This window comes from Pinus tabuliformis, chromosome 9 (genome assembly GCF_031772625.1).
Source record: "Pinus tabuliformis cultivar Carrire ecotype Pingquan chromosome 9, CPIR1, whole genome shotgun sequence".
NCBI lineage: Eukaryota > Viridiplantae > Streptophyta > Pinopsida > Pinales > Pinaceae > Pinus > Pinus tabuliformis.
The window spans coordinates 146,677,571-146,693,248 of record NC_142307.1 but is presented as its reverse complement, the minus strand read 5'-3'; the positions used below and the strand labels follow the sequence as shown (position 1 = coordinate 146,693,248).

At 37.8% G+C, this 15,678-nt stretch overlaps 1 pseudogene; it reads right to left on the bottom strand.

Moving 5' to 3' along the window:
- Positions 1–13,321: 13,321 nt before the first annotated feature.
- LOC149147536 (pentatricopeptide repeat-containing protein At1g25360 pseudogene) lies at positions 13,322–14,491 on the bottom strand (annotated as a pseudogene).
- Positions 14,492–15,678: the final 1,187 nt, after the last annotated feature.

Below are 15,678 nucleotides of genomic sequence, written 5' to 3'. Positions count from 1 at the left end.
AAGACAGATATGTGGAATTTCCTCCTTGGTTGTTAGAGACATAAATCCAAAACATGGTGGTTGTTGGATTCGGTTGTACAGGTGGCTGCTGGAGTCCGTAGGTATAGTGGATAACTCTTCCCATCACTACGAAACGTGTTAATTACCACAAAATAGAGTCCTGCTACATTCGGTCTCTACGTTTGACTTGTCCATTGACCATAGTCTTATGCCATCTTCTTTGTCGACCTAGGCTAAGTGAATAGGACAGGGTCCATGTCACGATGATTTCCAAGTTGCCCATGTAGCTAGTTTCTCCTTCTGACACCTAGAACCTATTAAAGCATGAAGGTAGCTATGGAATAACCAATTAGCTGCATAATACGCTGCGTTCTGTAGCTAATATACAAAAACTTATTCAAGCAACAAAACATAAAATCATAACATGTAAATCACTAAATGTCCTCCTTAAGATAGTATATACCAGTCATTGGTGATGAGAATGCATCTTTCTCATGGAAAAACAAAGAAAAATAATGAGAAGAGTTGCCAGGTAAAGAGTAATTTTGAGGCTCAACATACCCCCACTACAAAATCATTGCATGTCCCCATGCAAGTTTGCCAAAACTATGAACTCTTTTCCTTATTGCATCTGCTCAGATACCTCTGCCAATACATCTAACTTTCTTCTCTTGCTTTTCCTTGAACTGGCTGCCATCTTGGGCTTCTTCATAAGAAGTTTGTATTTGAGATTGATAAGTGTTCTATTCAACTTCCTATTTTTCCTTTTCAGTTTCCTGTTTTTCTTGTACCATAATCTCAGGTGTAGCATTGTGTTGTCATGAATGGCTCTATCCAGCTTGTTCTATTCCCTCAAGGTTTCATTTTCTTTTTGAATGTGCCTATTCAAAATCTCTAACTCATAGATTTCTTGTTTGAGTGAGTTAGTGAGAGGTTCTTAGGGATTGATAGGTTGTTCTGGATTGGCTGAGGAACTTGGATCCATTGAGGTATTCCTTTTCTCTAATGACTCTATGTAGTCATATATTTGTTGTTGTACTGGATCTATGCCAGGAGGACCTCTGCTTGGGCTGCCTTCAAAATTCTGTGGAGGGGAGTCTTGTGGACTGTGTTTAGATGGAATACTGTCAGGAGACTGAACTGGGCTTTCTTCCTCTAAGTTTATAAACTAGGCTTATTTTGATGTTACCTTCCTAACCTTACCTCAGAGTCTAGAGCTCCTTCTCAGGTTTTGGAAGCTTATGGTTTCTTCTCTAGTGTCCTTCCTCTTTCCTATTCCCTTATTTTTATGGATTTTCTCCTTAATCTTGGTCAATCTTTCAGACAGTAATTGTTCATCTTCTTATGGTGATGAAGGTTTAGGAATGTCTTCATCGATTTCTTTAGTTCTCTCTTTCATTTTTCCTTTCTGCTTCCTATCCTCTAGTTTAGAAGTTGTCTCTGCATCATTCTTTTGTGAGGAGGTTTGAATATTAATGCTAATATTTCTCCTCCTACTTTTCTTACCATGACACTCCTCAGGTGACTCTGGAGCATCCTGGAAAAAATTTCTTACCAAGAAATCTTCCCATGTATCCCCTATACTTCTCAAATGAAATTCAACTAGTATTTTTACTAATCCATGATGATACATAGTTGTTTCTATGGATTCAATTTTCTTTTGAACATTTGTAGCCATCCTTTTCAGACTGTTTAAACAGGAAGAAGGGAAGCTTGATGGTTCCATTTTCTAAAAAATTCATTAATAAGCATATATGGTAAACATACATAGACCCAAATCTTCCATCACATGTAATGAATTTTTGCAATATTAACAACATATTACTCCATTTGTTCTTGAGTGCTGAAATAGGAATTCCCTTTCTAAATATTGTAACATCCATACCTGGGTTTCTAAGGATCACCTTCCAAGATTCACCATGCAATTCCTTGTTTTTAAACCATCTTTCTCCTTGTCTCAGCAGCTTTTTTGCTTCTTCTATGAAGAATTCTGTGACTGCAAATTTGATATCTCCTATCTCCACTTCTGTGCCATCAAATGACCTTGCAAAAGACTTGGTAATTTCCTTATGGTAGCCATCAATTTTTTCAATAAAATTTAACCATCTGACCTTCTGTAGCATCCCTTTAAGCTGTGGATACCCCTCCATATACTTTACCCCTACGGGCTCTGTTATGACAATAAGCCCCATATCCCCTATTTTCGGTTAACCTTCAAAATTACTCTCATTGTCTATAAAACGAGTGTTGTGTGTATGGAAAATGAAATGACTGTGTATATATGAGAATGGAAAGACTGTGTGTATATGAAATGGTTGCGTGGATATGAAAGAAAAACTTAAGAGTTGGCATGTAATAAATGGGCAGTAAGGGTTTAGAGAGTAGTAGATAGGTAGGTCACATCATCATCTTGACCGTTAACAGGTGTAGTTGTGGAGGACCGTTTGAGTATAGGTTATGGAGTTTGAATCAGAGATTTGTTATGAAAGAATCATTGAGACCATTTGTCATTAAAGTTGGAAGATAAGGCGGAGACATCGTGGCGGTAAAATCAAATGATGGTTGGTTAAGGAGACATGTGATTATACATGCTATACAAACTTATGTTTTCAAATTGCTTTTCAAAATAAATTTTTTCATTTACCTTTGGAACCTTTACCTTTTGCTTGTTATTTTTTTTATGTTGATCCACAGGTACCTTGAGCATGATTGGTCTTCAAAATTTATTTCTTCAATTCCCTGCATACATGATTTTATTATGAACTGTACACTTGTGCCTGAACTGATAAACAAATTGTAGTTGCGGAATCAGATTATGTTATGAAACCAGCTCACAAAAAGATAGAAAAGAGAGATTCACGCCTTAGAATTCAGCCTCTTCGAGGGGGCAACCTCCTTTACATTACATAAATGAACAATTCTTGGATGATACAAATGACAAAACCTCCTTTCTATATATAGGAGTCTAAGGAGTCACAATATAATCCAGCCGACCTAACAATAATAATATAAAGCCACAAAAATAACAATAGAGGGATTCTAAGGGGCATAGAAATAGCAATATGGGGGTAATAGGGGCACAACAATATAAATAGGGGGTATAACTACAATAGTAATGGGGTAATCACTAGTATTATAGGGACCCAACATGCCCCTCTCCTTCAAAAAAGTGTTGTCCTCAACGCTTGAGCAGTTCTGGATACTTCTGCACAAAATTCTGATCCTCCCATGTGGAATCTTCAGCGGATAAGTTCTTCCACTTGATAAGATACTCTGAAATTGATCGATTTCGTAGCTGTCGAGTTCTTGTTTCTGTGATTGCTTTCGGTTCCAATATAATTTTTCCTTCCTCATCAAGTTCTGGCAATATTGTTTGAATTGGGAGCTTGTCACCTATAACCTTCTTTAAACATGAAACATGGAAAACTGGGTGCAATCGAGAAGCTACAGGGAGCTCCAATTTGTATGCCATAGTACCAATCTTTTCCAACACCTTGTACGGACCATAATACTTTGGTGATAATTTATTATCCTTCTTAGCTTGCTTTAGGGACATTTGCTTATATGGTTGTAGCCGTAGGAATACCCAATCACCTACATCAAAACTTCTTTCACTGCGATGTTGATCTGCCTGTTGTTTCATTCTATTTTGTGCCAACACGAGGTTATCCTTTAAGAGTTGGAGGACTTGTTGTTGATGTTCGATGTGATGTTCCACTGCCTGAACCTTAGAATTTTCTCTTAAATATGATGTGATGGATGGTGGTTGATACCCATAAAGTGCCATAAATGGGGTCATTTTTGTTGCTGTATGGAAGGAAGTGTTATACCACCATTCAGCCAGAGGCAACCATTTGACCCATTGTGTCTGTTTATCAGATACAAAGCAACGAAGATATCCTTCCAAACATTTGTTTACTATCTCAGTTTGCCCATCAGATTGAGGATGATAAGATGAGCTATGAGCTAACTGAGTACCAAGACAAGAAAATAATTCTGTCCAAAAATTTCCAGTGAAAATGGGATCTCTGTCACTTACAATAATCTTTGGGTTTCCATGTAGCTTTTGAATTGTTTCCATAAATGCAGTAGAAACTGTACTGGCTTTAAATGGATGTGATAATGCACAAAAGTGTGCATACTTGGTAAGTCTGTCAACTACCACCATGATGACACTCTTTCCCTCAGACTTGGGTAAACCTGTGATAAAATCCATTGAAACCTCCTCCCAACGTTGGCTTGGAATGGATAAAGGTTGTAATAGACCCGGTGTCTTAATTGTTTCAACTTTATTTTGCTGGCAAACCAAACATTCCGCCACAAACTTTTGAATATCTGATTTAAGGCCATCCCAAAAAAATTCCTTCTTAACCCTGTGGTAAGTTTTTAAAAATCCTGAGTGCCCTCCTAAGGGAGAAGTGTGCAATTCCATAAGAATCTTTTGTTTTAGCTGGGAATTCTTACAGAGGTATAAGCGATCTTTGTACCATAACGAATCATTTTGCCAGCTAAATGTATCAGAAGTACTGGAATCTTGTTGTAGCTTTTGAATAAGTGCCCACACTTCTTCGTCATTCTTCCATTCCTCCCTTGCTTCGTTTATCCAATCTGGTTGGATAATAGAAATGGCACACAACAATGCTTCCACATCCTCATCCTTTCTTGAGAGTGCATCTGCCACCACATTTTGCTTCCCTTTTTTGTAGATGATTTCAAAGTCATAACCCAACATCTTTGTGACCCACTTTTGTTGCTCTTCAGAGGATAATCTTTGTTCTAAAAAGTATTTAAGGCTATCATGATTCGTTTTTACCTTGAAGTGTCTTCCCATTAGGTAGGGTCGCCATTTCTTAAGTGCATGGAGTATTGCCAACATTTCCTTCTCATAAATAGCTTTGCTTAAAAACTTTCCCTTGATTGGACGACTTTCAAAAGCAATGGGTCTTTCATCTTGCATTAGAACAACACCAATTCCATTTCCTGAAGCATCACATTCCACAATAAAGGTTTTTGTGAAGTCCGCGTAGCTAAGACCGGTGCTTGGCACATTGCCTCTTTAAGATGTTCAAAGGCCTTTGTTGCTTCCGAAGTCCATGAAAATGAATCTTTCTTCAATAATGTTGTTAGAGGTGCTGCTATTCTCCCATAATTCTTAACAAACTTGCGATAATACCCTGTCAACCCAAGAAATCCTCGCAGATGCTTTATGGATGTGGGGATTTTCCATTCCTTAATGGCTTTAATTTTGCTAGGGTCTACCTTAACTCCTTCATGAGATACAATATGACCCAAATATTCCACCTCCTGGACTCCAAAGAAACATTTGGATCTTTTTGCATATAATTGTTTCTCCTCCAATAGTTGCAAGACCCTGTCAACATGTTCAACATGATCCTTCCAAGACTTGTTGTAGATTAGTATATCATCAAAAAATACTAACACAAATTTTCTAAGGAATGGTTTGAAAATTGAATTCATCAAACCTTGAAATGTTGAAGGTGCATTGGTAAGGCCAAAAGGCATGACCAAAAATTCATAATGACCCTCATGAGTTCTAAATGTTGTTTTCGGAATGTCTTCAATCTTCATTCTGATTTGATGATATCCCGAACGAAGATCCAACTTGGTGAAGTAAATTGATCCATGCAATTCATCCAGTAATTCATCAATAACAGGAATGGGGAACTTATCTTTAATAGTGAGCTTGTTGAGCTCCCTATAATCTGGACACATGCGCCATGATCCATCCTTCTTGTGCACCAATACTACTGGAGCTGAGAAAGAACTTTGACTCGGTTGAATTATACCAGCCTCTAGCATTTCTGCAACCATACGTTCAATTTCACTTTTTTGGACATATGGATATCTGTACGGCCTGATGTTTGGAGGAACACTTCCTGGAATCAGATGAATAGCATGATCATGATCACGCATAGGTGGGAGACCTTTGGGAGTCTCAAATACCTTGGAATGATTGTCCAGGACTTTTTGGAGATCTGGAGAAATAGATGATTCCAATGTGGAAACATCTAGCGAACATAATTGTGCAATTACACCTCTTTGCTCCTTTTTTAGAAGCTTTGTCATTCCATTAGAGCTGATTATCTTTCCTGGTTTCCCTGCAATACCCCTTAATTCAACTTCCTTTCCTTCCACAGAAAATTTCATGAAAAGTTCTTGAAAATTAAAAGCTATTGTACCCAAGGATTGTAGCCATTGGACTCCTAGTACAACATCAGCACCTCCCATTGGAATGGAAAGCATTGGGCTAGTCAATACATATTCTCCCATGGATAGCTTGATATTATGGCACTTTCCAGAACAATTTATTGTTCCTCCATTTGCAATCATCACTTGACACTCTGGTGCTGGATATAGGAAGCAATTCAATTCTTTTGCTACCCTACAATGAATAAAATTGTGGGTGCTTCCTGAATCAATCAACACTATTACCTTTTTCTTCTTGATTTGTCCTTCTATCTTGATGGTTTGAGGAGTGGTAATTCCCGCCAATGCATTACAAGATATGGTCGGATTTATTTGTTCTTCATCTAGGCTTTGTTCCTGGAATATATCCTCTTCTTTTGACCTTTCTTGCTCCTTTTCTTCTTCCTCTTCACAATCTATGTAGAATAATTTCTTCTCAGCACACTTATGACCTTTTGTGTATTTGCTATCACAATTGTAACAAAGCCCTTTTGCTCTTTTTTCTTCCAATTGTTGTGGTGTCAACCTTGTAGGTTGTGGAAGACTATGGGCAACAACACTTCCGTCTTTATAGTTGTGAATGGTATGCTTCCTAGTTGCCATAATTTTGCTTTCCATTTTTCTTGCTAACCTGAATGCCTTCTCTAATGAATCAGGTTCCCAAAGGCGCACATCATGTTGGATATTATCCTTTAAAGACCCTATGAACACATCAATCCTATGCTCCTCTGGAATATCTTTTACCCTTATGTTCAATTTTTGGAACTCCTCAATGTGCTCCATTATTGAACCCTTTTGTTTGAGACTTATCAATTGGCTAAAAAAAGTGTTGCTTTTTGTATCCTCATAATGTGCTACTAATTCTTCCCTAAAAATTGCCCAAGTGATAAATGGTTTACGAGAGCAAAGCCATTGATACCATACAAATTGATTTGGTTCCAAATATAAAGTTGCCATACGTACCTTTTGTGTGTTTTGCACATTATTGAGATCAAAGAATTGCTCCATCTGTAATATCCATGTGGCGGGATCCTTGCCATCAAACTTCCTCATATCGATTTTTGGAACATGGTGAGTCTTTGATCCAACATTAGAGTCTATGGAATCATGATTAACATTTCTTTTGTTCTCATCATGAGTTTCCTTTACTACCTTTTCACCATTAGTGACCCTTTCTTGTAGCAACTTCTTCAATTCTTCCATGTTTGTATTCAAATCTATCTTCAAATTTTCCATCGAATCCTCCATCTTAGCTTCCATTCCCTTTATCTTAGATTCCACGCCATTTACCTTAGATTCCATGCCACTTATCTTAGCTTCTGTTAGCTTTTGTGAGCGTGACATTTGTTGCACTTGTTCTTGTAATTTTGATATATCATGTAGCATTTCTTCCTCTTCTTCATGAGTCATGCTAGAGCTTTCAGGTTCCTTACTAGGTGTTTGCATTTTTTTTCCTCGGGGCATCAGTTACCGATAATAATGCTTTACTATGCCCTTTGAATTCCGTTAAACCAAGCTTACACAAAAATTAAAAAACAAACTACACACCTTTTTTTACTTTATAGAAGCCTGATATTGAATCTGATGTATCTCTGTAATTTCGGATCATCCAATTCTGAAATTGCTACCTGTAGTAGCCTTCCGCGTCCTCTTTCCAATGCCACAAGTCTGAGCCAAATTGGATTCTCCAAGGAAGAGTTATGTGAAATCTCCCACAGTGACTTGCTTTTAGACTGGTTCAGTAGAGCGAAGTTGTACGACGTGCCACGAGTCCCTGTTTCAACCTTTGAATCTGAAACACACATACAAGAAACTACAGTCCGTCCTCTTTCTGTACCTTCTTACGAAATTTCAATCCGATCCTCAGAGAGAAAGTTATGAAGATTTTCCTCAGGTCACCTGTTTTAAATGTAATTCAGGAGTCTGCAAAAAGACCAACTTCCTCAGATCATATCTCCGCAAATATCGCGCAAAAAGCTCTGAAATTCGGACCCAAGGTTGAGCGCGATTTCTTCTCAAATGGGTTTTTTTTGCGACTTCTGAAACATCACAGAAAAAAAGTTATAGCGAAAATTCCACGATGACCTGTTTGGAGCAGCGAAACCCTAGAATCCAAAGCTCTGATACCAAATGTTATGAAACCAACTCACAAAAAGATAGAAAAGAGAGATTCACGCCTTAGAATTCAGCCTCTTCGAGGGGGAAACCTCCTTTACATTACATAAATGAACAATTCTTGGATGATACAAATGACAAAACCTCCTTTCTATATATAGGAGTCTAAGGAGTCACAATATAATCCAGCCGACCTAACAATAATAATATAAAGCCACAAAAATAACAATAGAGGGATTCTAAGGGGCACAGAAATAGCAATATGGGGGTAATAGGGGCACAACAATATAAATAGGGGGTATAACTACAATAGTAATGGGGTAATCACTAGTATTATAGGGACCCAACAGATTAGCTGCAGAATAGAATCAACTGCAGAATGTGAAACAGAAAGTAAAATATGGCTTATGGATCATGAATGAAATGGAAATGGCTATGTAAGTGAATGAAATGAGATGTAAGACAATATGATAAATGAGATGGAGATGGAATGAATACTGAAAAAGGAAAAATTTATTGATGAAATGTGATAATGGGATGAAGTGAGACTGTAAAATAAAATAGAGTGAGGTGAGATGAGATGATGAATTTTGTAGAATCTAAACTACAGAGTGATTGTGGCTTCTTTTCACTACTTATTTAGAAAGAAAATGGAAAATTTAGTGTCAAAAACCTCTGATTTTCACCCTGTATTTTCTGTATAAGTATGCCAATCAATGATTGGTTTTCAACCTTATACAATTTTTTTTTTTTTTTTTTATTATTATTATTATTATTATTATAGGAAAAATAAAGACTAAGTTATTGGAGAAGAAGAATTCTTCTTCACTATCTTCATTTCAGAATTGTCTTGGAAAATCTTAATAAACTCCTCTTTTGAAATGGGTTTCTGATATATCTTTAATCTATGACCATTCACAAGAAGAAGAGTTTTGCTTTCATCTATTGTTATGATCCTCACTGCTCCATTACTAAAGACTTTTTCAATCTCATATGGCCCAAGCCAATGACTTTGAAACTTCCCTTGAAAATCTTTAAACTTTGAATCAAATAACAACACCTAATCTCCCACTTGAAACTTCTTGTCCTTGATATATTTGTCATTCCATTTAGCCCTCTATTGTTGGACTATACTAGTCCTTTGAACTGCTTCTTGCCTGATTTCATCAATTTCATTTAATTGCTCCAACCTATGATTTTGTGCCTCTGATAAATCTAGTCCCAATTGGACTGCCATCTTGAAAGTTCTGATTTGGAACTCTATAGGGAACATAACTTGTTTCCCATAAACAAGTTCATAGAGTGTATGTCCCGTTGTGTTCCTCCATGTAGTTCTATAGGCCCATAAGGCTTCAGGAAGTCTTTCTACCCAATCTCTTCTATGTTGTTGCACAATCTTAGCGAGGATTCCTTCAATCACTTTATTTGTAGATTCCACTTGACCATTTGCTTGTGGATGATAGGGAGTAGATTTCAATTGCTTGATCTTGTATTCTTCCACAAGCCCTTCCATCAGGTTAGATGTGAATTGAGATCCCTGATCTGTCACAATTTCTCTTGGAACACCAAAATGAGTGAAGATGTCCTAAAAAATAAAATAAACTACAGGTTTCTCATTAGTAAAAGGTAATGCTTTAGATTCTACCCATTTAGTGACATAATCAGTGCATACTAGTATATACTTTTTCTGCTTAGATGGAGGATTAATTGGTCCAATAAATTCTAAGGCCCACTTTTCAAAAGGTTCGATGAGTACCTAAATTTGTAATGGCATTTCATTTGAGGGAGCAGGTTTGCCTACCACTACAACAAAACCAGCGATTTGCGCCAGATTTAGCGCCAGATTTTAGTGCATTTTTTTTGTAATTGTGATGAGCAACCTGGCGCTAAATCTGGCTCTATTGTACAATTTTTAAAGCGTCCTTTTTTGCACCTGATTTTGCATCCTTTTTCACGCTAGATTTTGCATCATTTTTTACACCAAACTATGCATCATTTTTTGCGTCAAATTTTGAACCAAGATTTGCATCTTATTTTATGACAGGTTTTGCTTCTAGTTTTGTGTCATTTTTTGCATCTATTTTTCATTCTATTTTGCTTCCTATTTTGTGTCATTCTTTGCTTCCATTTTTTCACCATCATTTGCATCAAGTTTACACTGTATTTTGAATCCAATTTAACGTCTTTTTATGCATCTATTTTGTGTCAGTTTTTGCATCTAGTCTTACGCCAGGTTTTGTATCTAGTCTTACACTAGTTTTTGCTTCTATTTTTGCATCAGCTTTGGTGCCTATCTTTGCACCATGTGTTGAATTTGATTTAACACCAAATTTTGCATCCATTTATGTGCCCATTTTTGCATCTTTTTTGGACCATTTTTTACATCCACATTTACGTTTGATTTGTCTCCATTTTTCCCATCTCATTTTGCACCATATTTTGCGTCATTTGTTTCATCCAATTTTGCATCATTTTTAACACCATCTCTTGCATCTAATGTTACATCATTTTGAGCATCCAAATTTTCATTTATATTTGCATCTTATGTTGAGTCATGTGTTGTGTCCACCTTCGCATCTTATTTTGTGTCTAATGGTACATTCAATTTAGAGCCATTTTTTACGTCTACTTTTGTATTTGTTTTTGCACCAAGTTTTGCATCCAATTTTAAGCTATTTTATGCCCCTTTTTGCACCATTTTTTTGTGTCTACTTGTGTCCAATGTTGCACCATTATTTACACCGACTTTTTCATCCAATTTTGCATTTTTTTGGTGTCTAGTTTTACATCGTTTTCACCATCCAAATTTGCATCTTTTTTTGCCTCATTTTGTGTCCACATTTTCATATAATTTTGTGTCTGAGTTCGAGCCTAAATTTGCATGTGATTAGGAATCATTTTTACGCCGTAAGGTGTTCCCTCTGAGAAAGACATCCCTAAAATGTGACGTGTGCGATCCTGAGCCATTGATTCTGTGTGTTAGATGATTGGGGTGTTTTCTTCCGTTCGTTTAATCTGTTTTTTCATAGAAAAATGGTTTTTTTCCCATGGTAATGGGCCATGAAAGGCCAGGCCTGGCCTGCTGGCGATGAGACTCTTCTGCTGGCTATGAGACTCTTCGCAAAGACTGCCTGCTGGCGATGAGACTCTTCGCAGAGACTCTTCATGTCTTTCTTCCCTGCATGCCCCGTTTCACTGTTTCATCCCCTACATTCAATTAACGCTCCTTTCTATTCCATTGCTCCTCCATTCCGATTGAACACAGCCTGTTGAAGATAACTGTAGATCAACTCAGCGCTCCGTCGCTCTCGCTCTTTACTATCACTGTCCAGCTCCTTTCTATTCCATTGATCCTCCATTCCGATTGAACACAGCCTGTTGAAGATAACTGTAGATCAACTCAGCGCTCCGTCGCTCTCGCTCTTTACTATCACTGTCTGGACTGTGTCTGCTTTGAGCCGCGGTGCTTTCAAAGATGTATTTAAATTTTAGACACTTCCCTCTCATGGCATACAACAATCAGACGCCCACCCCTCCTCTGGATGCAATAACGCATACTTCAGAATTAGACAATCAGACGCCCACCCCTCTTCTGGATGCAATAATGCATACTTCAGAATTAGATTTAGAAGGTGCAGTGCCAAGTCCTCACCCATAACGTCAACAATAAAGCCGCGATATTTGTCACAGAGTTGACACAAAATCTTGAAAATATTCTCTAGCGCCCGGATCGATCACTGTATTGTTCATCAACCCTAACCCTATCCTATTCACATTTGTTTCCTCTGGATTATACAAACGATGGACCATAAATTCCAATAAGCAATGAGGGATAAGAAAAAGCAATAACCTGCAGAAGGATAAGAAAAAGCAATCAGCAATGAGGGATTGTGAATCTTAACAATGTTCGTCAACCGTGTTCCTACAGAAAGATTGATCAAAATTTTGAATTTAGCTTGTTTTGAAAGTTTGAAGTTTTGAACTCTTATCAACCTACAATATAGCTGCTTATTGATGGATGCATCCTAGCAAGGTTTTTCTTCCCTGTAACATCAAAAAAAAAAAGTGTAAGTGTACCATTTTTAAATTTAGTTTACTTTACCCTAATGTGATGCATAAATTCAAATTCCATTTATATCTATTCAGTTGGACATTATATTTGTTTTGTCAGCCTACTTGCTTTAAAATGTCTGTCTCTTACCTTTGGGAAAGCTCCATTCATAGAGTACTCGACACAAGATCAGAAAATATGATGTTGCGTTCTGTGACTTTCTCCTGGTATGTGCCAAAACTCAAATCAGAAAAACTTAAAAGTTCAAGTTCATCACTTTCAAAAATGTTTAGCCACAAGCTTTCTTCTGTTAATAGAAATTATTAGATAGGCTTAAGATGCATGAGCAGAAAAACAATGGTGTTTAACAGAGATCCAAAAATCTATGAGAGAAGAACCCAATAATACAAGAGCTTCTGTCAGAAGTAGCAGACATACCTAGGCATCAAAGATATTCAGCTGTTTCATTGTTTCCTGTTAATGTGATAGAAATCAAGCTCTTCTAATATGTTTATACTAAGAATGGCATGAAAAGTTGTCCTAAAGGTGACATGCCATTTGAGAAGTGTTATCAAATAAATCTTGTACCTTGATTTAAAAATAAACAGGTCTGTGTTGTTGATGGCACCGTTTATATATCAGATAATATTTTGCAGTTTTGAACCTGTTGTCATTTCTCCAATATTACATCATAAATGAAGAATTAATGAATGAGGGGAGTTTAAATTATTATCATAGATAAATCATAATCCCCCGAAAATCAAATTCCACAATTGAGATAATGGAATCAGTATGCATCGAGAGCAACAATTTCACCCCCGATGAATTTGTTGTGGCAATCACAACAAATTCAAAGGTTTGTGACTATACAAGTAAGCAACCATGGAACTGTATTGTCAAGCCCTAAGGCAACATCCAGCTTCTCACTGTGGTGACAACAAAACTCTGTTACTTGCGCTGCTCCTCCACATCAAGCAGTACAGAATTTGTGTCAGGCATATATCCTGCCTCCTTCATCCGCTTAGACAAGTGATCCAGCATTGCATAAATTCTCTCTGACTGTGGGTGTGATCTATCTCCTACAATAAATTTGTGCACCACATTCTTGATTTCAATCCAACTACATCCAGGATTCTTCTTTACCTCCCTATCTTTCATCATTCTTCTCACCTTTGCAACATCATCCCACTTGCCTGCAGCAGCATAAATATTTGACAGCAAGACATAGGAAGCTGCATTTTGAGGTTCCAAATCAAAAAGGTGTTCTGCTGCACGTCTACCTATATCAAGGTTTCCATGGACTCTGCAAGCACCAAGCAAGGCCTTCCACAGAATAGCATCAGGCTCATAAGGGATGGAGTTGATAAGGTCCTCTGCTTCATCCAAGTGCCCTGAACGACCAAGAATATCTACCATGCAGACATAGTGCTCCACTCTTGGTCTAATACCATGATGCTGACTCATGGATAAGAAATAGTGCCAGCCTTTGTCCACTAGGCCTGTATGACTGCATGCAGCCAGAACACCAAGAAATGTAACGTGATTTGGAGTCAAGCCTGCTTGTTGCATTTCTTCAAAGAGTAGTAATGCCTCCCTGCCATGTCCATGCTGAGCATATGCTGATATAATTGTGGTCCATAAGACCGTGTCAGGTTTGTAAATTTTATCAAATGATAGTCGTGCATCATCTAGGTTCCCACATTTAGCATACATATCAACTATGGCACTTCTCACAAAAACATCTGACTCGAATCCCACTTTGATTATTTGAGCATGAACCTGTTTGCCCTGTTCCAGGGTTGCTAGGCCAGCACATGAACTTAAAACAACTGCCCAGGTGGAGTTATTAGGTTTCACACAAGATTGTCCCATTCGAGAAAAAAGTTGCAGGGCTTCCTCATCTTGTCCATTCTGAACATATCCTGTAAGGACAACAGTCCATGATATGACATTTGCCTCGGGCATTTTCTCAAATAGTACCCGGGCATCAAATGTTTTTTTATTCCGAGCATATCCCACAATCATCACATTCCAAGATTCCACATATCTTTCAGGCATTTCATCAAAGAGCTGTCGTGCCTCATCTGTTCTTCCATTCTCTGCATATCCCACAATCATAGAATTCCATGACAACACATTACTTTCTCACATCCTCTCAAAGAACAGGCGCGCATCATCAATTTCCCCACATTTCGCATACATACTAACAAGGACATTGCCCACGTTTACATTTGACACAAAACCAGTTTTGACAGTGTGAGCATGGATTTGCTTGCCATCTTCAAGGGCTGCTAGGCTCGTGCATATGCCCAGGACACAAGTTAGGTTGGACTGGTTAGGCATTGTACCAGTACTAAGCATTCGGGCAAAGAATTCCAATGCATCTTTTCCATGCTCATTCCGGGCATATCCTGCGATCACTGAAGTCCACGAAACTACATCTCGTTCAGGCATTGTATCAAACAGTTGCCGTGCATTATCTATGCTTCCACATTTGGCATACATGTTAATTGCTGCATTACCCACAGAAATATCAAATTGAAAACCCATTTTAATACTGTCAGCATGGACCTGCTTGCCTGGTAGCAAGACTTCAAGGCTGGCACATGCACTCAAAACATCGGTGAATGTAAATTAGTTCCGTTAAACACACCCCTCATGCATACAGGAAAAGATATCCAATGACTCTTGAAAGCATCCATTCTTGGCATATCCGGTAATAACCGAAGTCCATGACACAACATCTCGTTTGGGCATTTTCTTAAATAATTGGCGTGCATCCTCCATGCGTCCAATCTGAGCATATCCTGCTATCATTGTATTCCATGAAACTACATTTTGTTCAGGCATTTTGTCGAACAACTTTTGGCCGTCCTCTAATTTACTATTCCTGACATATGCAGCTAGAATCGCATTCCAAGTAACAATATTCCGCTCAGGCATTTTGTCAAACACGTTGCTTGCTTGCTCCAGTTGTCCATTTCGAGCAAAACCAACAATCATCTTAGTCCAAGAAACCACGTCCTTTTCAGGCAGTATTTCCTGGCGTGCATTTTCTATTCTTCCAATCCAATTCCGTAGATAACCAGAAAGCATGATGTTCCATGATATTGTATGTCGTTAGCGTTTTTTGTCAAACAAGTGGCGTGCATTTTCTGTTATTCCCCGTTGAGAACATCTGTTAATCATTTCATTGCTAATGGTACAGAAGAATTGTACCCTTTGGTTTTCTCCTCTGTTCTTCATGAACTACTCAAACCGCTACGAAAATACCAATTTCCAATTTAGATGTAAATTTGTTAGTT